This window comes from Felis catus, chromosome C2 (genome assembly GCF_018350175.1).
Source record: "Felis catus isolate Fca126 chromosome C2, F.catus_Fca126_mat1.0, whole genome shotgun sequence".
Lineage (NCBI taxonomy): Eukaryota > Metazoa > Chordata > Mammalia > Carnivora > Felidae > Felis > Felis catus.
In genome coordinates this window covers 27,513,389-27,539,118 of record NC_058376.1, presented here as the reverse complement: position 1 = coordinate 27,539,118, position 25,730 = coordinate 27,513,389, and the positions used below count along the sequence as shown (strand labels likewise).

General features: G+C 35.8%; 1 long non-coding RNA gene across 3 annotated transcripts in view; it reads right to left on the bottom strand.

The window, feature by feature from the left end:
• Nucleotides 1-25,730, bottom strand: part of LOC102900968 — a 49,555-nt gene that overhangs the window by 7,006 nt on the left and 16,819 nt on the right. For all 3 annotated transcript variants that reach the window (XR_006584920.1, XR_006584921.1, XR_441103.4), the window contains exons 2-4: nucleotides 12,902-13,081; nucleotides 10,946-11,038; nucleotides 10,016-10,076 (exon numbers count right to left, since the gene is read on the bottom strand). This is a non-coding gene — a long non-coding RNA (uncharacterized LOC102900968). The remainder of the gene's footprint in view (nucleotides 1-10,015; nucleotides 10,077-10,945; nucleotides 11,039-12,901; nucleotides 13,082-25,730) is intronic.

The following is a 25,730-nucleotide window of genomic DNA, read 5'->3' as shown; positions in this document are numbered from 1 at the left end:
ATTATACTTATGAAATGATATAATATTTGTTTGACAAATGTTTCTCCATCACGGTGATCAAATAATGTTACTGTGGCTTATTTATGTTTCCATTTATCTGAACATTAAAAATACAAAGAGAAACAATTAGAGACCACAAAATTTAATTTTCCTCTTATTCCGTTCCTTCTTCATGTAAAGATTTCTGTTTCCTTTGCCATTAGGGCAGGACAGGTGTTTGTGGGCTATAGTTGTGAGAGGAAGTGACATGTGTCACTTCAAATCTGAGGTATTTAAATGTGATTATAAGTTCCTCTTGACCTGGCAACATTGGGAGCCAAAGGTTGAGATGGCAGAGCTAAAGACAGTGTGGCCTCCAATAGCCCGGGTCCCTGAATGACTTATGGAGGACAGTTTCCTCATAACTTGCACATTTATATGAACAAGAAATTGACCTGTGTTATGATAAGCCACTCAGGTTCTGTGGCTAATTTGTCATATCTGTGTAACCTCAACCATTCTCATGAATAGAAAAAGTCATATTAGAAATGGGGCTCTACTATAACACAAGACTTGATGTGTACTATATAGGCAATGACAGAAAGTGAGAAAAATGACCCAGGTGGAAACAGAAGAAAATGTGTGTCATATAGTGTTAAGACATTTGCTGAAACTATTGTACATCAGAACTTGGAAAGCAGAGCATATGCTCAAGTAAAGTTAGCTCCTAGGTAAGAGGCGAAAAAAGAACTATAGCAATGTCTGCTAACTGCTATTGGCTGTACTCGGCAAGGGACTACAAAAATAAAGATGAATCCAGGGAAGAATTGGCTGACTCACAAGCAGAAATTAGAACAAATACAGGGGATCTAGAAATATGGACTCATACAGCAATGGAAAAGCCAACTGCTTCTAGACCCAAATGGAACACAAAGGAAGTTTCCATTTAACAAAACATTTCAGTTGAGTACTGTACTTAAGGCAGAGATTTTTGTTTTTAATTTTTAAGTTTATTTATTTATTTTTGAGAGAGAGACAAAAGAATGAGCCAGGGAGGGACAGAGAGAGGAAGAGAGAGAATCTCAAGCAGGTTCCGCATTGTCAGCATGGAGACCAATGAGGGGGCTTGAACTCACAAACCGTGAGATCATGACCTGAGCCAAAACCAAGAGTCGGATGCTTAGCCAACTGAGCCACCCAGGTGCCCCAAGGTAGAGAGTTTTAAAAGTGGGGTCTTTCCACCTGTTATTATAGATAAGCTTCAGGTAGCCACCAAATTGGTAGAAAAAAGACAGGGGTCGAGAAAACAAAGAGCTGCTAGAGATGTGAGAACTAGGTATTTTAAAGTGTGGGTGTGGTTACTGACACATGGAACTGACTAGAAACAAATAGAGAGGAAGCCTCTTAAGTATTTGAGAGAAATGTACTGCCAAAGAAACCACAAGCCTGGACTAATGATGCGTTTGTATGAAGCTGACAATGGCCTTTGGGGACACAACCTCATGTGAGCAAGGGGGCCAAGGAAGCTGTGCAGCCCTGAGGAGACCGATTTTCAAATACAGTCAAAGAAGGGAATGGAAATAAAAAAGAACTTGTCACAAGGAGACTAGAGTCACACACTGGTAGGGAGCCTTTACTGTGTGCTCAGCAGGACCTCGGGATTTATATGAACTGCTGATTATGTCCCATTTGTCTTCTTTCTAAAAGTGAGTGTATTATTGTAATTATCCTGACCCTGTCACACCTTTGTGGATTGAGTGTGTGTGTGTGTGTGTGTGTGTGTGTGTGTGTGTGTAGGAGTAGGTAATTTGGCTTTTAAATTCATTGGTCTCCAAACTCGGAGAAGTCACATAGGAGCTTGAACTTCATCTAGATGTGCTGGACTTTGAAATTCAGGCACTGACTGGATGGGCTTTAGGCCATTCCGTGTTGAGGTACTGAGTATGTGTTATGTGTGCGAAGAAGAGGGAACTGAATATTTAGTGCATAGAAGGTGATGATGATTACTAGTCTTTACTATAATTGATTATTTTCCCTTTGCTTGATAACATCCTAACATTCCTCGAAGTTAATGTCGATGAGCTATGCACAGAAATGAGGCGCTTCTCTTAAGAGTAGCTGAGTTCTCTAAGCTCTTTGTTCCCTTACGATGGCAAATGCTGAAGCGTGTGTAAGATGGCGGCATCACAAGCTAACATGGTCTCCGTCAGCCCATGTCCCTAAAACCCCACCCAGAGGAGAAACCTCCGTTAACCCATGTCAGACTTATATGTATGCAAGAAGAGAACTTTGGTTGTGCTAAGCCACTGAGATCTGGAGTTGATCTTTTTTCTTTTTTTCCAATCAATTTTATAAGGTTTTATAGTGGGAAAACTCACCTGGAGTCATTTTCAGTAAACATTAGTGTAGATCACTTAAAAAAGAAAGTAAATCTGCCCAATACAAAGACTATTTAATATAGGTTCAAGCTAGGAGAAAGCTAAAAGCTGCTGTTCAGCAAATTCTGATCCCCTAAACCTGTATTCCATGCCCCCAACAATTGTTCCTAAATCATGGGAGGTAAGTTACCTGATTCTGAATACATTCCATTTTTTCACATTTTAGCAACCCTTAGAAGACTAATTAATACCGTATGTATTTTCTTTTTAGTACAAGGTGTTGGTTTTCATTTATAATTATGGACAGATAGAAAGTCACCTAGCACATGATTTAATTAGGCTGATCGCATTTTCTAAGTTAATTTATTTTTACCTAAAGACACCAGAGTAATTCGTTAAATAATTTATAAGAATCGGAATGAACAACAGTGTTTACATTAGGGAGATAAAGCATTCACTTATTAAAAAAAGTTCAAAGGACATAAATCTGTGGTTAACACCAACATAAATTATATGCAGGTTTAATGTGCGATGAAGACTGAAGAACCTCTAACCAGCATGTGACTCCACCAGAACATTAATTTTTTCTGCTTAGTTGTTGGTGTGAACTTTTAATAAAGAATGGAACTCCAGACCAAAGGAAGTGAGAAGGTTAAGAGTGGATGGTGTGCACTGAAGGAGAACTTAGGAAACTGAAGCAGTTTTACAAGAACAATGAGAAACAAATTCAACAGATAAAATAAACTTGAATGTGCTTCCTAGGAAATACACGACCTATCACTTTCGTTTACATAAATCATCATTTCTCACTACATTATATGTAACAATGTAGAGATTGTCAAATTCCCTATTTGCAAGTTAAAAGTTGCACATAAAATTGCCTGAATAAGAATTTCCCCAAGGTTTCAAGTTTAATCCGCTATTGTTGAGCCTTATTTTCTTGCTTAAACTCGGCTCTTGCTTTAAAGTCTATCTTTCATCTCTCTCTCCAGCAGACTCAGATCTATTCAACCTGCCCACAAATATAAGACAGATGGAAATAAATAACCCACTAGAAAATCCACTTGACGTAAGTACTGCAGTTTACGTCTTAGAGGACTGGAAATGGGTCTGACTTTGAAGTCGATGAAGGAATGTATGACACTTAGAGAAAATAAATCTTTTTCCCCCTATTGAGGCAGAGCTTGCTGGCCTTCAAGCTCCAAGTAATAGTGAATTCACTGATACTATATTTGCAAGGTTGATGTTTCTTTCTAAGAAAAGAATGTTTACTACAATTGGGTAATGTGGTTCTCTTCTGGTCAGAGAGGCTCTCTAAAGTGTACTTCACATGAGAAAAAGAAAAGGGAATATTATTCATTGAGGAGTAGGTTTGTATTGCTGTTTTGCGATCTGAATCTATAAAAGGTTTTAAAAACACAATATTCATGCTAATAATGATTATGGTAACAGATCAAAAACATTATCTTTTATTCCATGAATTACGTTAATTGCAAGTCATTTGTATCATATTTTCTAGTGAGGTAGGAAGGGATTCCACAAATTCCCAATGTAATAATATTACATTAAGGAGAATACTCTGTTGAGATGATTTAAATGTATGTCTTTGCTGTTGCGATAAATAAGGCTAAGTGATCCACAGTCTTTAAATTATTGAAAACAAAAGCAAAATTATATTTACTCTGGGAAAAATATTCCAGCAAAACTTTCTACCCCAAATCTTACAATTAAATAATGTTTCAAAAATGATAAGGACAATTAAAGAGCCTACTAAAGAAACACCCCACTGAGTTAACTTTAGGTAAGTGACAAAGAGTTAAGGGTTAAAGTAGGCAGATGCCGAAAGTAGTAAATTTTCAAGATATCGGCATGAACCTTTCTTAGATTCATCGCTGCTGACTTGAGCATTTTTAGTCAGATTGTTTCCCTGTATTTGTACATATTTCATGAGGAACATCTCTATATTTTTAAAAAGCTCGAGGTAGTTTCACTTTGAGAGCTATTTTATCCATGCTCTAAAACAAAATAGAGCCTGTTAGCTGATAAATTTGAATATTATAGGCATTCATACAACTTAAAACTTCTCTCTCAACCAAATCTTTCTGTTTAACAAAAAAATAAGCAAAAGTAACGTGTTTATTTTTATTTAGAAACACTGTCAAAATTAAAACAAGAGAACCAAATGCCAGCAATGCCTTGCAGTACAGGCAATTTCTAGAACAATTCATGAAAAAAAGGATCTGTTTTAATAGATTACTTGAGTGGTTCAGAATATGTCACTAATGAATTTTTATGTACTTACATAAATGAGAAATGTTAAAATTGAAATACCTAATAGATGTTTGGGTTTTTTTTACTTTAAAACTCTACATCTGTAACTTACTTAACTCTCCTGAAGTCTGTCCTTCTTGCCTTTAGATAATGACATGAGCTAATTGTCATACAATATTTTAAAATATATGTTTTAAATTGCTCTAGGAACTCGATTTATAGTAACTTCTTCAGATGCTCAAAACCAAGTGCAGGGCTGTGGTACATCTTTAAGACACAGTGGAATTTTCATAGAAATAACTTAAGAATCAGTAAATAATGAATGGGAAGAAAACAAATATTTCCATTATATAAGAAAGAGAAGTTCATATCACTGCATGTCACTGAAGGCCATTGAGAGTATTTAGGTTGAACATTGAAAAAATATTTCTGATTATGAAATAGATCATGAGCAGAGTAGTCTTTCTTCCCCGTTTGTGACAGGGATATTAGTAAAGTCAGTGGAGGCGTTACGGAACTAGCATTTATTGAGTACTTATTGTATATTAGGCACTAAGCTAAATGCTTTGTAAGAATTCACATTTAATTCAGTCCTTGCTATAAATCCGGAAGTTTGTGTTATCCTCAAGTTACCCATGAAGGAACTGAGGTTTAGAGAAGTTAACTTGTCCAGGATCACAATGCTGGAGAGTTGCAGAACTGAGACTAGAGCAGTCACGCCAGTGAAAGTTATTTAAATTCTCTGGGTTTTAGATTTTTCCTATGTAGAATGAAGATAATAAAGGCCCATCTCTTATGATGTTTGTGGTAGAAAATGAGGTAACACATTTTAGAGCATGTTCAGTGAATGTTTAGGGAATATTATTCATCTTCCTCAATCAACTGTGTACACATTGCTAAAACTTTGTCATTTATAACACTGTATTGAAATTATGTGTGTGTCCTATTACTAAACCATGAGCTCTGGGAGGAGTTGGCTGGAAACATATTTAGTCCCTCCATGTCTCCTTATCTTGTACGGAGTACACACCCCAGGACATAGGAAGCATGCAATGAATGGCTTGTTTTCTCAATGAAAAATGAGTAGGAGACAGGACAAGCGGGCAGAACCATCTTTTGCTGGTTGGAAGACAGTTGGACAACATGGTTCAGATTTTTTAAATGTGCTTATTCTTTGACTCAGCAATTTCACTTCTAAAAATGTATGGTGGGGCACCTGGGTGGCTCAGTTGGTTAAGCGTCTATTGGTTTCGGCTCAAGTCATCATCTCCTGGTTCATGAGTTTGAGCCCCGCTTTGGGCTTCATGCTGACAGTTTAGAGACTGTTTGGGATTCTCTCTCTCTTTCTCTGTCTTCCCCTCCCCCACTCACTTGCTTTGTCTCTCTCTCTACAATAAATAAATAAACTTAAAAGCAAAAAAAGATTATTTTTTAAAATGTATGCTAAAGAAGTAATGAGATTTGTGTACCAAGCTGTATTTTTGACTACCATCAGCACAACTTTGTCTTCAACAGGGAAAAATTGAAACATACTAATTGCCAATTTAAAAATTATACAATAGGTATATCATGGAATAGTGTGTAGTTTTTAAAAGTGATATATACAGGGGCGCCTGGGTGGCTCAGTCGGTTAAGCCTCCAACTTCAGCTCAGGTCATGATCTCATAGTTCGTGGGTTCGAGCCCCATGTCAGGCTCTGTGCTGACAGCTCGGAACATGCAGTCTGCTTCAGATTCTGTGTCTCCCTCTCTCTCTGCCCCTCCCCCACTCACACTCTGTTTCTCTCTGTTTCTCAGAAATAAACATTTTAAAAAATTAAAAAAATAATAAAAGTGACATACACATACATTTAGTAGAGGCAAGAGAGTCCCATAATACATTCGTTGATGAGTACAAAATGCTGTTTATGCAACTGTATGATCCTGTTTTTGTAACACACACACGCACACACTCATGCACAAATACATATTATAAAACTGTATAAATGAAAACATTAACAATGGCCCTATCTGGGTAAAGGATCACAGGCTATCTTTCATTCATGCTTTATTCCTATGAATTACTCTGTAGAATGCATATTTTTTATATTTGAGAAATAATAGGTTATTTTAAGAAATGAATGACATCATCAATACCTGGAGTTTTGACATAGGACCTCAACAGCAGACAGTGTTTCAGAGTTTGTAAATCTTGAACAAACCACATCTTAAAAGAGTTGTTCGGTATTATGAAATTATTACAAACAAATGCCTTTTAAGCTAGTGTCCTCTTTTTTTACTTTTGTAAATAACTAAACTTTCAGGAGTTTCTCAGCTTGCTTCTCTTCTACTCTTCATGCTACGTGAGGTCAGAGATACAAACTTTGAATCACAGAGATAGGGGATTTATTTGGTGGTTTAATAACCAGGAAAGCCACAGGATATGTTTGAAATTTTCTCTGTCAGATAAAATGATGGAACTCCAAGGCGCTACACTCTGATTTTTTATTTTTTTAGGATATGAGTACACATTAATATTAAGGGGACAAATTTATTTCTGACTATTTTGGAGAAATATCGACAATGGAACACTTGGTTCTAATCAGGTTGGCTGTCAGCCCACTGTAGGAGGAGTTGCTTTATAAAAAGTAACAAAACAAAACAAAACAAAACACACCACTTCCATGTACCATCTGTGGAGATAATGGAGCCTTGACAACTGTTGTTTGTCATAGTGGACAGAGTGAGATACAGAAATACCCAAGAAGAGAAGCAGTGGATATGGAAAAGAGTGCATATGATCTATATGAATAAATGTGATTCCAGAGATCAAAAGTGAGATGAGAATATGGGATTTCAGGAAAACTAGCCTCTTGGGGTAGCAACATTAAAATTTTTAAACATTCATTTTTAAAAAAAAAATTTTTTAACGTTTATTTTTGGGACACAGAGAGACAGAGCATGAATGGGGGAGGGGCAGAGAGAGAGGGAGACACAGAATCGGAAGCAGGCTCCAGGCTCTGAGCCATCAGCCCAGAGCCCGACGCGGGGCTCGAACTCATGGACCGCGAGATCGTGACCTGAGCTGAAGTCGGACGCTTAACTGACTGAGCCACCCAGGCGCCCCTAAACATTCATTTTTAATTTGTAGAAGTTTTAAGTGATCACAAATGTGTCTCCAGTAGCCAAGATTTGGGTAACATTGAACACGATTACTCCGTCCCTTGTCCTTAAAGGGAATCTCTTTCCTGGCTTATTATTATTGCCCATTATGATCTTTGCAGTTGAACATTCCAAAATGAAGTAGAGCAACTGGAACACAGAGTTACTGTGACAATGGCCTGCAAGAATTTTGCAACAGTGGTGGTCATCGTCTGCATAATGCCATTTTTGTTGTCAATGGCTGCAATTGCAGTTTTTATAAAACTTATTTTTCTCATGGAGCAACTTTCTACATGAAGAATAAAAACCTTAGTTTTGGTTATTAGACCCGTGGGCTTCAGTACTGAAGACCACCAGCTCTCTTTTAACATGTGAAATAAGTGGGATTTAGCCTACAGTAGGGTCTGTGATTATTCAGCTCCTCCAAAAGTAGCTCCTGACTTTGATTTTGCAAAACACATTAATATTAATTTTGTTTCTTGAACATTTGCTTTTCATATAACAGAATCCACATGCTTGGTTAAGGCCAACATATGCTGTTTATTATGCAGGTTTATCTGTTCCTGATGATATAGCACATAAATCAAATCTAAATTAAACCAACACCACTTTTCCCCTGTGCCATGATATTTGGGGATGAGATTGTTTGCTAAGGAATCATGTGGAAGAATAAAATACTTTTGCTTATTGAATGTGACACAATATATTTAGAATCCTTTGTGAGATATTCTGATTGCCCTCAATAGTAACCCTATTAGTGATCGGGAACTTTAAAGATTTCCATTCTAAGTCCTCTTGTTTACAGGGTTATTTTGCTTAGCTTTCGAAATATTTCTAGTAGTTGCATATAAGCTTACAAGCAACATGGAATTTAACAAACATTAAATTGGCTTGGTGGGACTAAGGGTGTTTTTACTTGTTTGGTTTATTTTAAAATCTGAGGTGGAAGATACAACATTCATAAAATACATGTATAAAAAGCTTTGGGGACTTGGAGCTTCTGGGTGACTCGGTTAAGCATCTGATGCTTGATTTTGGCTCAGGTCATGATCTCATTGTTTATGAGATGGAGCCCCTTGTCAGGCTCTGCACTGACAGTGTGGAGCCTGCTTGGGACTCTTTCTCTCCCTCTCTCTCTGCCCCTCCCTGCTCTCTCTCTCTCTCTTTCTCTCTCTCAAAAAATAAATAAACATTTTTAAAAAAGGTTTGGGGACCATTTTTATTCTTTTTGTCTTCAGTAGAATAAACTGTTGGTTACAACATTCAGATAGATATTGGGGCATTTCTTATGTGAAAATGGTCTATTAATTCCAGGACTGAAGGAATAGGGAGAGACATCTTTGTTCGTGGTTTCTCAAATTGTCTTTATAACCAAACCACCTATTTTTATATTTAGCCGTACTAAAGTGAACTTTTTTGTGACAATTTCTCATGTTTCCCTATTCTTTATGCAATGTGGAAATATTTATCGAGTTCATAAATGCAATATACTCTTCATTGGAGATCATGGGCCTGATCTCAAGACTCTCAAACTGTCCCATCTGAAAGACATACTGGCAAACCAACTTGCCAGACAGACCAACATATTTAAGGCTTAGTTCAAATATTACCTTCTCCAAACAGCTTTGCTCTATTCTTTTTGTTCCTTTGTGCATTTATTTATCTTTCCAGAGCTGAAAATTCTCTTCCCTGCCTGTCAACTTTCATGATAGTTTTTGTCTATCTAGATAGATTAGTTGCAGGGAAAAGATTCATTCAAGCTACCTAAAAGTACAAGGGAGATTCTTATGAGTCCTTACAGCCTGCAAATGGCATCTTCTCAGGAATAGAACAGGCATGCTGGCTCCTTCAGCCAGCCTGGGCTGTTAAATCTGGGCTCCGTAATTTATCTGCTTGGCATTTCTGTTCCTCTCTCCTTTGACTAGCATGGCCTTGGTGACCTTCTCGACATCCTCTTTTACTGCCCCCTACTGCTGGGTTTCTTGGTTCTAATTCCAAATATTAGACTGATCACTTTCATTTCCTTCAAGAGCTATGTAGGCCCATGGAGTGTTTCACCACTGTTGTCCTCTAGCTTTCACTCATCACTGGCACTTGGGTCAGCATCTCTTATTAGGAAAGCAAGACCATAATGCATATGTCTGTGAATATTAGTCTGTGAATACCTAGTGAGCAGAAGGTGGATATCTTGTTTATATACAAACAGATATATTTATTTGTATTTGTTTATATTTTATGTATACATACTAAAAAGGATGTCCAGGATCTCTGTTTCTACTAAAGATTTTCAGGAAGCTGGAATACAGAGCTGGAACAAAGAGCATAATGGTTCATCAAAATTGACTTCACATTGGGCTAAAATGTTGTCTACTATTCTTTGAAACAGGAATAAAAATATTTGTGCCTGAAGAGTTGGCAAGATACTTAATATCTCAGAAGACTTCTTTAAAACATGAAGAGTGAAATTAATGAATTCTGTTAAGTCCTTATCATATATGACCTCTTTGTATTTGACAGTGTTGACCACTCTTCTTGATCATTCCTTCTTCCTTCTTAGTGAACTAATTCTTCTCTGACTCCTCCGTTGGTTTCTCTTTTTGTGCCCATTCCCCAAGTATTTGTATCATCCAGGCTGTTGTTTCTGGACATGTTCTTAATTATACAAACATCCTAACCAACATCATTCTTTCTCATGGGATCAACAATCAGCTGTAATCATGAAATCTATGTTTTCATCCTCAACCTGTTTACTAAGTGCCAACTTATAGGATGTTTCCTGCTGGCTACTTACAGGCATATGCAATCTTGCCTTCCCAGATCAAACTCTTTGTCTCCACCCCTTGCCCCTGATACTACTTCTGACTTCTGATTTTAGTATTTCTTATGTCAGTGAGCATTTCCAACTAGCCACCCAAGGAGAAAGAGTGGGTAATTCTCTACTTCTCTGTTTTAGCTCCCGGCCTGAATCAGTCATCATTTGTCAAGTCTCTTTACTATTATCATAGTAGAGAACTTCCTCATATCTCGCATAACTCTTTTCCCTGATTTGAGGATCATTTTCTCTCTTCTATCATGTTATTGCTTCCAGAATGTATTTACTAGAATATAAATATGTCATGCTATACCTCTACTTAAAATCTTTCAGTGGCTTCACAATGCCTTCAGAATTAAACTCACATTCATTTTGTATGGCATCAAAGATTTTCAGTGGTCAGACCCCTCTTCTCACTTTTGTTCTTATCCTCCTTTTTCACATATTCTTTCCAGCATCTGCGCATGATGTAAACACATAAAAGATCTGGTTTGTGTAGAGGATTAAATGAGATACAACTTTTCACCATTCTAATGAAGACTGCCAATTAAAATTTCCACTTTAACAGTATTATATTAATTCCCTATGAACTATGTTCAACTGTTAAAACACATGGGAGTTTTTTAAATGAAAGATTGCCATCATATCTGGCTTACCAATAGATGGGGCAAAATATACTTTTCGTTTTGAATTGATTAAATGACAAAGAAAATTTACTTGTGCTGTGATCTATGAAATAGATAGGAGGTATAAACTGGGTGACTTGAATCATATGATATTTTGATAATTTACTGTGGTCATATTATCTAAGAATTGATATTTTTAAGGTTTTTTTTATTAAAAGAAAGAAGGCACCATATGTTTAAAAGACTAAATGTAATCTAGCATTTCAGTTTTGCTTCTACTGACTTCAGAGCCTATTTGAGAATCTAATTTACTGACTTAAGATATGGTCTGCAAGCAGAATCTAGAAAAAAAATGTGTTGGATTAGAAAAATCGTTGCAGTCTTAAGTGTATAGGGATTTGAATTATGTATTTTGTGGGAAAGGTCAGAAATAGAATTTAAACTATTTGCAAATGCCTTTGTTCTATTTCTTTTGTATCATCAAAATATGATTTTTCTTTTCTGTCACATAAGTCCTCTATAGCTAGCTGGATGAAGTGATTATGAAAAGTTATGAAATTAATTTTCAGATGCTTTTTCTCATTCCTTATCTTGTTCTTTACATAATTGATAAACTTGAGATGATTAGTGTTCTTCTAAAGTAAACATTTCATAGCAAACAAAAAAATTCCTCCTTGGAACAAAACAATTGCTAATATCGCTACAGTGAGAAAAGGTCAATATTTCAATCTTGTTTATTTCAGCTGGCATAAAAATGAATTGGCCAGATTTTCATTTAGAAATAGTATAATTTATCAATTTAACTATGTAAAAACCTTAAAAAAAAGTTCAACAGCTGAAGATGCTCCATCTATCTGATAAAATATGTCTGTCTCTAAAGGTCTATCTGATAAAACATGAATCATTGTAAGACTGGATATAATCAAAACATCAAGTAGAAATGGAAACAGTGTTCTTTCTCTTGTTTGCTTGTTTTATTTTTTTTTTCATTTTATATATCTCCTTTGTCCATCACAATGTATATTTTAAGTCCGGTTGCTCTTAGCTATTTTTATTTCCTCTGAAGATTTTTAGTTTGTTGTGTGTATCTCTGAATTCTAAAGACTTTTATTATTTTCCTGTCACTCCTCCTTAAGTGGTTTTTCCCATAAATAAAATACATTCAGGGCAATAAAATACAAACAACTTTTCTAATACAGTGCCACAGGGGAATCTATTACTCTATGCTATTTAAAAATTTGGTCAAGTCCATTTTAAAGAGAAAAGTGTAGGTAGAAATAGAGAACCACATTATGGTTTTGTATTATGTGTGTTAGTTTCTATCACTGCCATAACAAATTGCCACAAACATCAGTCTGATGCTAACGTTCTTGACTTAAGTCACACTGTTGAACAGGCCATGGGTTAGCACAGATTAGTTTGTCACAACAACTATAGTTGTCTGGCATTGCAGGGCATCAAGATCAATGCTATGTATAAAAAATACATGTCCAGCTGAGAAATAGGAGCTGTTGGTTTCTGGACCAGGGACTAATGGGGAAACCAAGATGGAGGACTGGCCACAAAGATAACATAATGATTATTTCACCATAGTCTACAGCCTAATGTTTGTAGTCAACTGTTTCTAGAACAACCTAAAAGCACAAGACAACTCTCTTCAGAATGAGGCATAGTTCTGTAGGAAGAGGTGCTTACCTTTCCATACCCTAAACTTAATTTAAACAAGTCAAGGAATGACTGAGCTGTCCCAATAGGACCCAGTGCTTAATAAACCAATATTCAATCCTCAGTCTTCAAATCATAGAAGTTTAACAGTAGAAGGGATCTCAGAAGATCATTTTCTCCATCATCCTAAACATGCTCAGAACAGGTAGACTAGGGAAGAAAAAACAAAACAAAACAGTTGCTCAGGGTCCAACTATGCATTGTAAAGGGCACAGAACAGCAAAGCTGCAACTCTACTATTCCCCACTTTTTGCGTCTTCAAAAGTTCCTGCTTTGTTGACTGTGACTGTGATTATGGGCTCTATATGCTATTTATATATAATTGTATTTGAGAAGCTATTAAGCATATGTAATTTTTATATCACTCTCACTACATACCTTTATAACTCCTAACTGGAAGGCTAAAGCCTTACTTTTCTGTCCTGATCTTTTCTCTACTACTGATTTGTGTAATTTGATCTGGGCTGAATAAGTGCTTTGGCTTCAAGATGCCCGTTACTGATGACAGAATTTTCGTAATCTTTGCTAACGTACTTCCTCGAAGTAGAGCTTGATGTAGCCAGTCTCTCCCAGCTAACATCTATGAGGTTTTGCTTGTGTGTGAAATGGAAATTGTGGACTTCTCTACTGAAGTACTCTGCCTTTCTTCCCATAGTGCACTATGTCTATACCTGTGTTCTCTCTGGTTGCTCTAGTATCATGATAGGTTTGGTGTTCCAGGTGGTCTTGGTCACTTCCTACTTGGAAAGAAATAAAAGACATCTCTCCCGACTCTGAAGTGTGATGTTACCTTCCATGTATCATCTTTAAAATATCTTCTAAGAGAATAAGATGAGGAGATTTTATCATTTAATCACTTTATGTCCGACATCCTGGAGGCTAAACATATTCACTAGAGAGAAATATGAACTTCGGAAAATAAGCCAGTTGAAAAAACCCATAGGCTTCTTCCTCAAACACTTTTACTATGTACATTTTGATATATTTCCTTTCAAGGTGTTTAATTTAACTGTAATCTTATTACATTGATGCATTTCTATTTTGTTTTTCACCTATATAACACAAGTATTTCTTTTTCATATTTTTAACATTATCTGCAGGTAAACTTTTCATAACTTCTGTGATCATTTTTGCAAAGAATTGGAAATGTCATTTCCCCCAGTTTTACTGTATAATTATCTTTGTGCATTGGGCACTGCCAGCCTTCATATTTAGGATAATTCCACAGAAAATATTGTCAAAATATAGATAGTAATTTGCAGAATTGGACTTGGGTCTCCACACCTCGTGCACCCGTGCCCCTTTGTGATGTCATTTTCTCAGCTTCACTCATCAAGAGAGAACATGTGTTCCCCTACTACTTGTTTCAGAACTCGTGGCTTGTTTTGACCAATAAAAGATAGCAGAAGTGACAATCGTGCCACTTCTGAGCGTAAGCCTCCAGAAGCCTTATAGCTTCTGTTCATTCTTCGGATCCTAGATGCTATCACACCTGCTGCTGACCAATGAGAGGCACAGAGCCCATTTGCCCCCGTTGCTCCAACCGAATGTCAGTCAGCTGCCAAAGCAGGCTGCCTCCCTGCATGGTAGCTGAAGCAGATGTATGAATGAGTCCAGAATGACCACCACTACCCAACGACAAGAATAATAAATGGCTGTCCCTTTACATACGTAAGTTTTGAGGTGCTACTTTACAGCAAAACTCAAGTCTACAATCTATGTGGCCAGAAAGAATGAACGTTTTTAAGCCTTGTGATTCACATTGATAAGTTGTTCTCCAAACCATTGTTAACAATTTGCTACCCTCTCCAGCTGAGGTTATCACTACTGTAAATATTCTCTGACTTGATAAAAGATAACTGGTGTTTTGTTTTAATTTTTTGGTGCAGCATTTTAAAAGCTTTTCCCCCCTCACTCTGATGATATCATTACTTTTTTAGATGTCATTTTATTGAAACAAATCATGAGTCAGAGTAAACTTTTTCTCAGATTCTTTTTCTAGAATTTAGGTAATATTTGTCAGGTTTATTTGCTCTCAAAAGGTGTAAAGATGCAGCACAGATGTTGATTTCATTTGCCAGATAATAGCTTTTGAAAGTCTTTTAAGGTATAATTGTCTCTTTCCAATATTTTTAGTTCTGTAATTATCAAATTTATAAAAGGTAAGTTGGTTGTATTGAAGTTTCTACTGGCCTCATATGACTTCATTGGATGTTGATCTCAGTGATTATGCGTGTTCTAGGTTGTTAGAAGTCATGTGATCATCTTGACTCACAATAGGAAGCAAGAAGGCAGGATACTGATATTCAAATTAGAAAATTTGCTTCCAGACCAAGTAGATGTGTGGAAAATGTAGGCAAAGTATTGGCCATTTTACTGGTGAGACTGAAGTGTTGCCATCACTCAATGCTTTCTCGTTGTTCCCATAATGAAAGCACAGATAGCATCACTCACGTTGTTTTTGGCTGTAGATTACAGAAAAACCATTCAAGCAGCACTACATTCTGAGACTCATTAGTTGGGCTGATGTTTAGCCAATTCATTCTAGAATAGCTATACTAGTTTTTTAAGACTCAAAATGCTTTCTCCGTGATTGCTAAAGACCATAATAGTAATGGCTATAAGTAGTAAAATTAATTAATAAAAAGAAATTTGTATATAAAACTTATACCTGCTTTCTATGGCCATCTGCTATCTTAGTAGCATACAACAATAAAAATTTTTAACTTATGACTTCTGCAGGATTCAGATGATTTCATCTGAGCTCAGATGATCTCTGCTAGATTTGTTCAGATAGCTGCTGTCAGCTCCATGTCAGCTAGGCGTCTTTCTGATCTTGCCTGGCCTTCCTCCTATCTCTCATGATGGCCCTCGCCTGGATAGAGTGACTCAGCTCTGTTCCACACAGGTGTCATCTTCCAGAAGGTCAGCTCAGGTATGTTCTCATGGTAAAGACAGAGGAGCAAGATAGCCACACACATGCTTTCAAGTCTCTATTTGCATCACACTTACTAATACCACATTGGCCCAAGCAAATCACTTGGAGCCCAGAGGCAGGGTAGGGTGGCATTACAAAGTTACATGGAAAAAAATACACAGATACAGAAAGTGGTAAATTAGTGAGTCCATTGATAAAATCAAACTATAATAAATTCATTAACTTAGTTGCTATAGGATATGTCATAGTATCTATTGACGTCACAGTATCTATTGAGAAACTAGTCCTCTCCTCCAAAACATTTCCAGTTGTACCTACTGTGGGTATCTGTGTCATAGTATATGCATTATCTAAAACGTGTTCTGCGTTTTAGAAGAATCAGCATTTTGTCATTGCTCTTTAATTAAGCATTATTGCAGTAAAATACATGTATCTCTTACTATAGGAATCTACTGGGATAGTGAGAGTTTGTATAGCAGCAGAGGCCTGTGTTACAAATATGAATCTTTAGAATCTGTGGGAGCACAAAGATTTTATGAAATAAAATAATAAACTGCTTCCTGGACTATCTTCTGATGCTGGACAAAAATCAGAAATGTCTGGAACGCATTTTGATAGCATGCAAGAATTAATACAAAACAAATCATTTGTATTTCTTGAATGAAAAGCAACTTGATTATATTAACAAAATTTATAAGTAGCTTATCATTCCTTTAGTATTGAAAAAATGCTAAATTTTCTGTCAATGAAGTTGAAAGGGCTAAGCGCATGTATTTCATCAGAATGTTAATCACGTTCCATTAAAGCTCATGGTTCAAATAAAGAAAATTTGCAAGCATCATCGAGGGAAAATGATCAATCAGTCATCAGTACAGTTTACATAATATCACATCAATCACTATTATATAATAAGTGATTTGAACTAATATGAACTTCCAAAAATATTTTTTGAAAGAATATCAATGAAGCAAAAAAAAATTAGAAACAATCATCAGAACTTTAATTTATATTAGAAATATTCAAGCATTTCTAGATATAAAATATTAATTAACACTATTTCATAAAATAATACTAATATATATAATATATATACATATATATTATATATATTCTCATAACCTAGATTTATGGCTCTGCATTTAGGGAAAGATATAATCATTTCTGGAAACATTTTTGGAACTTTGTCACTTTTTTAGAAAAATCTACATAAGGTAGTAGAATTTTGATTTTCCTGGATAATTTTTCAATTGTTTTACAAACAAGGGATTGATAATTAACTTAAACATAAAATTCAAGGCTGAGTACAATTTTATAATTTTCATTAATCATGAAACTAGAAGGAATATTCTCTAAAATAATCCATCAGCTTTTTTGTTGGTCATCAAAAAAATTAAATGAGGAATATCTGCATGAAAATCTTATGATACATTTTTCCGTAGTTGTATAATATAATACGAAAGAGAGAGTGTGGAATTTAAGACAGATTTTGATACAAGTTTCTGGATGTTTCAACTTGGCACTACATTATCACATTTAATTATTTCTGGATAAGGCACTAGAAGATGTAAATAACACAAATCATTAAATTTCTTTCTTGCTGAGGTTTATACTTATCATATGTTAGATGAACATTAGAATTGAGTGACTTACTAGGAATTCACATAATGAAAATTGAAAATATTTGCATTTCTATGGGCAGCTGGTATCACTAGAACAAATGTGGCTTGGAAAATTTAAGTGTTGTTTGTTCACTACCAGAAAAACTTGAAATAGGAATAATTAAAAACTTGGAAAATGGACTTAATTTTTTAGAGATTCAGGTTTGAATTACAATAGTCTTATAGCTTTCACTATTTTGTTTAGCTTTATATTAAAATTTGGTTTATTAAAGCTGGCAGAGTAATTGAATGCATGATAAAAATGATTAAATCTATCAGGGCACCTGGGTGGCTCAGTCGGTTGAACCTCAACCTCTTGATTTCTGCCCAGGTCATAATCCCAAGGTGGTGGGATAGAGCCCCACATCAGGCTCTGCACTGAGATTCTTTCTCTCCCTCTTCCCCTCTCCCCACTTGTGTGTTCTATCTCGAAAATAATTTTTAAAAATTATTAAATCTATAAAACTAAATAAAATAGGGAAAAAGAACAAGATATAGAGATAAAGGCACATATTATAGCATTTGAAGCAAAGTAATTCCAATGAAAAAACTATTATATTCACTGATAAATCATATAAAATTGATATCACATGCAAAATATTAAATACACTTCTTGGGGCACTGTGTGGCTCAGTCAGTTGAGGGTCTGACTTTGGTTCAGGTCATGATCTCATGGTTCATGATTTGGGGCCCTGCATTGGACTCTGTATTGACAGTTTGGAACCTGGAGCCTGCTTCAGATTCTGTGTCTTCCTCTCTCTCTGCCCCTCCCCCACCACACTCTGTCTCTCTGTCTGTCTCTCTCTCAAAAATAAACATTAAAAAAATAAAAAAAATATTACATACACTTCTGAGTACTTTCAATTTATTGAGTCTTAGCTCTTTTTCAAATAATACTAAGTTTATGGATTAATGATTAATAAACATCAGTAACATTAGATTCAGTAAATGTTATATTTAAATAATTTTCATGAATTAGTAATAGACAAAGTTAATATATAAAAATCACAAAGTATTATAAGCTAGAAATATTTTGCATATAACTTTTGTTAATTTAGCAGAGACAGAGAGGATTCAATATAATGAATTACATTTCTCTATTTGGACTATGTCACATAGTAATGAAAAATTTATGGGGAAGTCTGATAAAGTTTCTTAAGTCAAATTATGACTCAAATAGAGCCATCATTTAGCTAAAGGCAGCCATATTAGGGATCCAATTTCTAAAAATCAAGCAATTTGGAAGTTATTAGAACAATTTTATGAGTTATTAGAATGATATTGTGAGTTATATTTATAACATATTTCACTTAATCAGCAGCTTCAATATATATAAGTACATATATGTAAATAATTTATTTTATGTTGGCTTATATGTACATATATATCACAACACACAAGTTGTTTTGTATTTTAAGTACAACTGTGCTCATTGGCTCCTGTACATGGAAGCCCAGAAACAGGAAGAGATTTGGGGCAACTTTCAGCCAGTGTCTCCACCTATTTCTCTCCAACCCCTTTGGTTTTGCTCTTCTCTATATGGATTCTGTCCTTTGGCAATAGTGTTCCCAACTGGTGGCAAACTGGTTGAAGTGATCCTGTTTGGACATCCTCAGGACCTGACAGAAAAAGAGAGAGTATCTTCCAGTACTTTTCTTTTGAGAGTGAGAAAACTTCATTCCCTCTTTAGGAAACCCTCATAGCTGGCATCTTGATCCAGACTGAGTCATACGCATATTCTAAACCTGGTCTCTGTGGTTCAGGGAATGTCATATACTGACTGGCACAGGCTGACTTCCTGATCCGTTCTGGCTCAGTTGCTGGTATGCCTCCAGACCTACCAGGCCCGGCCCTGCACTCTGGGTGTACAAATGAAGAGGGAGTGGGAGTGGCCACCTGTCACACACTGCAAGTGATGTAGGCTCCTATGTAGTGCCTTTACTTTTCTGTGGCCAGCTACCAACCTGACTCTCTGCTTTATTACTTCAGGCACATGAAACCCCAAATCACTCTAAACCAAGTATAGTTCTTTGAATCAACAAAACAGAATAAAGCCTCTAAGTCCTTTTCCTCCAGTCAACGCATTCTGGAGTCATGTTTTCTATTTCCAACCCATCAAAACCCAAATGCCATCTCTTGTCATGAAGTTGATTCTCTTTGTGTTCTAAGACTATGTGACTTAAAATGACAAAAAGATGGACTTTTAATTACACAAAGTTAAGTAATCTCTTACCCCTTGCCCTTAGAGAAATGGAAGATCATTTAAATATGCAAGCAGGGTATGAAATGCTTGTTTAAGTAATGTAAATTGAGTTAAATTTTAATATCAGTCATTTCTTTGAGAAAGTAGAAAAAAATGGTTATCCTGAGAGAGAAATTGAGATTATGCTAAATGTGCCTAACGCAGGTTACTAAAGGACAAACACCTAGGACTTTGTGAGTATACTATGAACTATTGAAGTGTCTTTGGGTTTCATTTGGCTGTGCTATAGAGGTGAGGGCTAGATGTCAAGAAAAAGGACTGTATCCACTCTTGGAATTAACTAGTCGGAAGGTTGGGAGACTGTTTCTGGGCGTAGGGCAGTCAATGCTATGGTTTGGTACTCAGGTTTTTCACAGTAAATTTTTGAAGGAACACATTGTAAATATATGTAGAATTTTTATGCTTTTCCTCCTTCTGTATACACAACATTGAACATGGTTTTCCACTCCCTCTTTTTCCACACTGTTGGGCAAGACTATGTTGCCTTTGATTTTTTTAAATCTTGGATGAAGCTCAGCCTTCCAATCCAAGTCCAGTTTTGAAGGCGTTGAGAGGCAAGTTTCAAGGGACTAAGTTGGAGGTGAAGGGGTTGGCCAAATCCTTGGAGGCTTCCCTTCTATTAACCATCTTCTCGGCCACCCAGTTCTCCAGCAGTTAACTGGGTAGCAAGTTAAGACATAATTTCCCCTGAGAATAGAAAAGTGGGACTCTGGGATCCTAAAATTTGTATTAACAAATTAATTCTTTAATTATTAAAGAATCCAACATATGAAATAGCTCTACAGAATGTTTGTCCAGGGGAAGTCTATATTTTTGGCAAGCTAAAAAATGTTGAGTATAAATGAAAATCACTTCTTTTCTGAGCACATACGTTTCTACTATGTTATTTCCTTCTATATTTTTCCCAAATTTACTCTTAAAATGTATTTAACAGAATACTAAAATTATGTATCTCAAGTATTCCCTACATAGGTCTTAAAATTTCCTCTTGGTTGCTGTAATCTTCATAATTATTATTAAATGTAACTAGTTTTCTAAGGAACCCTCTCTAGTTTCTTACCATCTAAATGACCTTGCAATAAAGATATTAATTTATTATGATTTTTCCTCCTTTTGAATGTATTTCCCTAGACACAATTTCCAGACACAGAATTACTAAATAAAAGGTTCTGTTTATGGTTCATTATATGAAATGCCAAACATTTTTCAAAAAAAAGTTTTAAACAGTTCGTATCTCACAATACATTATATATTAGTATTGTTGTTCTCCAACAAAATGTATTACATTAAAGCTTATTTATTTCTTTTTTACTGTACCCCTTTCAGACTCAGCAGATCATAAGCTTCTGGAAAAAATTGGGGCTGTGTATTTATTTCTCAACTTCTAATTTTCTAAAAAATGCCTAACATGTACCAAATTAATGGTAAATATTTGCTGCATTGATCTGAATTAATGGAATTTTTTTCATAGTTACAGTAAATATCAAATTACTTTGTGTTTTGGTGAATTATTTCATTGTGATTTTAGCATTTTTTTGAATGAACTGAGACTTGTGTTCTCTATTCTTAGTGTCTATTTTAAAAATGAAATGCTTCGTGGGTTTCTGTATCATCCTTGGAAGGGGACATGTTTACCTTTTCCAGGTTGGGCTAATTTTAAGATATTTTCTGTCAAAATATGCATCATTTAATTTAATTTTACTAATATAGTACACAATTATATCACTGAATCTACAGTTTGCATTTGAGATGCAATCAAGGTTAAACATTTTGATGCTTATTTACTAAAATTGTATTTATTTTGTAAATTGTTTGTTCATGACTGCCCTTTGCATGCTCAGTTTATATTTTATTTTTCATCTTTTTTTAAATGTCAATTTATATACAAGAGAGAGAGGGAAGGAGTGCGTGAGCAGGCAAGGGGCAGAGAGAGACAGAGACAGAATCTGAAGCAGGCTCCAGGCTCTGAGCTGTCAGCCCAGAGTCTGATGTAGAGCTTGAACTCATGGGCGAGCTGTGAGATCATGACTTGAGCGAAAGTCAGAAACTTAACCTACTGAGCCACTCAGGAGCCCCTTGCTCAGTTTAATTTTAAAACAAAAGGGCGCCTGGATGGCGCAGTCGCTTAAGCGTCCGACTTCAGCCAGGTCACGATCTCGCGGTCCGGGAGTTCCAGCCCCGCGTCGGGCTCTGGGCTGATGGCTCAGAGTCTGGAGCCTGCTTCCGATTCTGTGTCTCCCTCTCTCTCTGCCCCTCCCCCGTTCATGCTCTGTCTCTCTCTCTCTGTCCCAAAAATAAATAAACGTTGAAAAAAAATTAAAAAAATAAATAAATAAAACAATAATTATACCTAATTTTAATTTTTTCCTATTACATTTGCTCTAGACTTTAATTTTAGCCTTTCTGGATTTTTATTTAAGGGCTATAATTCAGAAATTTCAAATTTTTATTTAGTTTTATTTCTTTTAGGAAGAACTACCTTTTATCTTAAATAGTTCAAAAGTTATTGACCACCCTTCACATTGTTCCACAATAGGCTAAGTGGCCAGTTTTAGTTAGTCTATTTGGGGCATCCTGGATATTCCTAATGTTTTGTATAATGGTATATAGTGTTTTAGAGTGTATTTAGGGAAGGATTATTATTTTTTGTAATGGGTTATTATTTTTCTGAATAGAACTTTTTCTCAAACTTGCAAAATTATCTAAGCATATTTTAATTAAAAACACTTTCTTCTGTTTTGATATATGGATTAGTATTTAGTTTTCCCAACCTTTCTATATAAAGTGTTGATTTTTATACCAGACTATTTCAGTTATTGATTATTTAGCATATATTTTAATATTGTAATCTAGTCTCCCATCATTTTTCTTTTGAGGCTATTCTGAAATATTCTTTACTAATTAATCTTCAAAGTAAAATTTGTCATTGGAATGCCATGTCCAAGAAGTTGTTTATGATTTTGATTAAGTTTTTATTAAACATTTTATTATTTTATTTATTTTTAAACATTTATGTTATTTTAGAAATGACCGATATTAAAGCGCCTGGGTGGCTCAGTCAGTTAAGTGTCCGACTTTGCCTCAGGTCATGATCTTGCCATTGATGGGTTCAAGCCCCACATCAGGCTCTGTGTGACAGCTCAGAGCCTGGAGCTTGGAGCCTGCTTTGGATTCTGCGTCTCCCTCTCTCTCTTCTCCTCCCCTGCTCATGCTCTGTCTCTCAAAAATACATAAACATTACAAATTAAAACAATAAAAAAGAAATGACCAATATTATATATAACTGTCTCTTTCCATCCAGAAACATGTTATATCTTTACATTTAGTCAAGTATAATTTTGTTCCAATAGAAACTTTTTAGTGTTTGCAGTATGTCATGTGTATTTCTCCTTTAGAATTTTAAATTATGATTATAATTTTAGTTAATATTGTGATGAGATACATTTTTATTTTTTTTACTATCCTACTTGGTTATTTAGGAATGCTGTTGAGTACTATCCTGTCTCATTCTTATATTTACATGTATATGTACATGTATACGTGTACATGTATATGTACATGTATAACTACATGTTATAGTTTAACTTCTTGATAATGATATGTCTCTTCCTTTCTCATAGGTATGTACATTTCCTTTCAGTCTATAGTGGTAGTTGCTTTAGTACAGACATTCTTTATCATGACAAGTAACCAGAATTTTATTTCCATTTTCACTGGTTTTTATTTGTAAATAAATGTTGAACTTGAGCGATGTATTCTTAAGGGCGTTCATGGAAATTATTATATTTTTGCACATATTTCTTAAATTGTGATTGTGATATCCTTCTGAAAAATTATGGACATTCTGAGCTAAATTTTGTAGAACTTGATAAATTATTCTACCATTCTACTAAATCTCATGCCGGTTTGTTTTTAAATCTGAAAAGAAGCTGAAGGAAAAATAGCTTCAATAGTAGAGTCTTTACTCAAATATTTATGGCTTAGGCAATCTAGTTATATCTAAGAGTTTACCAAAATGCTTATGGGAAGCTCAGTCTCCTCTGGCAAGGCTTACAGACCTCTTGTATCTACTGCAGGGTGATTAGAAAGAGATGCCCAACAGTCCCTATGGACTGGTCAGTTTTCCTAGCAGTCTTCTGTTTGAGGTAGTTGTCAGGGTATCGATAGGGTTTGGAGGGGTATTCTCGTAATTCAGGATGCAGACTTTCACTCATCCCACCTTTGGCAGTATAACATCTTGTCCTTGTTATCAGCTGTTTCTTTTCTCTATGGGGCAGCTTCTCTAGAAATCAGCACGTCAGTGATGGTGAGAGATCATGTCGTTGCCCAGACTCAAAAGGGGCATCTCTGGTTCTAATACTTTTGTTTCAGGCTCTCTACCTATCTTCCTGTTTTATGGGTTATCCCCACCTCCCTAGTCCCCTTTCTTTGGAGATAATGGGTGTCTTCATTCCTGAGACTTTCTAGAATTTTAGGATGTGATTTGGCTTATTTGTCCTGGCATCTCTCCAAGAAGTCACTTAGCTTTCTGTTACTATTACTCCATCCATATGCCTCCCATTTTTTTATTGACTTCACTAGAGTGCTTTTATTTCCTTGACAATTTTCTTGGTCTTGTGTGTTAATGCCTTTATTTTTTTTTAACTATGTAAGTTCCATTTTAGTTAGGTTTGGGGAGAGAACAGAGAGAAATGTGTCTGCCATGTTTTCCAGGAAGTCTCTGTCATGATACATGTATATACTGTCTGTAGTAGACAGAGCCAATTAACTCCCTGCCATCAGGGACTTTACCCATCGTTAACAAGACTTCAGATTTACCATCTGTGTGGTTTTGAAAGAGTAGATTCTTAATGACTCAAGCTACTCATCATCATTGATGGGGTGGGGGGTGAAGAATCTTCTGGTTTTTGGCTTCATTTTTCTATTTGGAGGGATTTCAGATGGACTAACACTCTGTATTCCTCACTCAACCTTCCTATGGACAAAGATTGATAGCTGATTATGGATAGAAGGAAGAAATATCATGTTCTCAACTCAACTCTTTTCTCTCTTGTTAGATTTTCTCCCCCTCAGCAAGGCAGCATGGATACGCTTAGTAGTATAGGATTTGCCTATATAAACATTGCCAGAGACCTATGAAATGTGAGCAAACCAATTGGGCCTTCATCTAAGCCATATTTTCTATTCAGTCTATAAGAAAAAGGGCTGACATGTTGGTCTCCATGTGTCTATCCTTATGGTTTATTTTCTGTTTCTGAACTTGAGAAGGTTTATATTCTGTTTCTGAACTTGAGAAGGAAAGAAAGAGCTGCTGTATATTATATCTATTTTCCCCACCCTTGAGACAAACAAACAAATAAAACGAAACCCAACCAGTTTAACCTTATCTCTCATCCTGCAATATTTGCTTTAGCAGTGAACATGGGGTGTGAACCTAAGCCATTAGTACACAGCACTCCTTTAACTTTGGTGATGGCTAAGGGTTGGGCAACACATAAGCGTCTATAGAATGAAGCTATGAATTTCACTTGATATTTTTAGTTGAGATGCTGACTCTTTCTGGTTGGTTTTATAAGAAGGTGCCATACTGTTACCATTACTCAAACTTGTCTGTGCACCTAATGCACAGTAAGCCAATGTCTGAGACACCAGTTTTGAAGCAAAGAAAGCTGCCTTATTAGAAGGGCAGCCCAACAAGAAGGCGGGGGATCATTCCCAAAGCTTCACTGCCTCTGTTGAGCCTAGGGTAAGCTTATATACATGAGAAGAGGGTAAGAGGTTTCTTGAAATCTTTAAGGGTTGGGGGGTGCTTGAAAAATATGGAAGTAAACATTCTTCCAGACAATGAGGCACTATTTGGGACCTGGTACAATCAGATACATCAAGACAAATGTTCCTTTCCTGTCCTTATTAAGTTTCTACTGTCAGTGGGTAAACAGG